Here is a 699-nt window from a genome sequence, read left to right as displayed (position 1 = left end):
TGCCGTTTAGGCTACTGCACCTCCCAACCCCACTGCCGTCGCTGCCACTGCTGCTGCGTTGCTAATTCCCGCCGCCGCCGCGCCTGCCGTTTAGGCTACTGCACCTCCCAGCCCCAACGCTGTCGCTGCCGCTGCTGCTGTGTTGCTAATTCCCGCCGCCGCCGCGCCTGCCGTTTAGGCTACTGCACCTCCCAGCCCCACCGCGTCGCTGCCACTGCTGCTGTGTTGCTATTTCCCGCCGCCGCCGCGCCTGCCGTTTAGGCTACTGCACCTCCCAGCCCCACCGCCGTCGCTGCCACTGCTGCTGCATTGCTAATTCCCGCCGCCGCCGCGCCTGCCGTTTAGGCTACTGCACCTCCCAGCCCCACCGCCGTCGCTGCCACTGCTGCTGCATTGCTAATTCCCGCCGCCGCCGCGCCTGCCGTTTAGGCTACTGCACCTCCCAACCCCACTGCCGTCGCTGCCGCTGCTGCTGCATTGCTCATTCCCGCCGCCGCCATGCCTGCCGTTTAGGCTACTGCACCTCCCAGCCCCAACGCCGTCGCTGCCACTGCTGCTGCGTTGCTAATTCCCGCCGCCGCCGCGCCTGCCGTTTAGGCTACTGCACCTCCCAGCCCCACTGCCGTCGCTGCCACTGCTGCTGCGTTGCTAATTCCCGCCGCCGCCGCGCCTGCCGTTTAGGCTACTGCACCTCCCAGC

General features: G+C 68.1%; 1 protein-coding gene across 1 annotated transcript in view; it reads left to right on the top strand.

Moving 5' to 3' along the window:
- The window catches only part of VOLCADRAFT_107508 (uncharacterized protein), a gene marked incomplete at its 5' end in the record, with an annotated part of 8,920 nt that overhangs the window by 1,432 nt on the left and 6,789 nt on the right, over positions 1-699 (top strand). The window lies entirely within an intron of this gene.

This window comes from Volvox carteri (assembly GCF_000143455.1).
Source record: "Volvox carteri f. nagariensis unplaced genomic scaffold VOLCAscaffold_68, whole genome shotgun sequence".
NCBI lineage: Eukaryota > Viridiplantae > Chlorophyta > Chlorophyceae > Chlamydomonadales > Volvocaceae > Volvox > Volvox carteri.
This window is presented reverse-complemented; position numbering and strand designations above follow the sequence as displayed.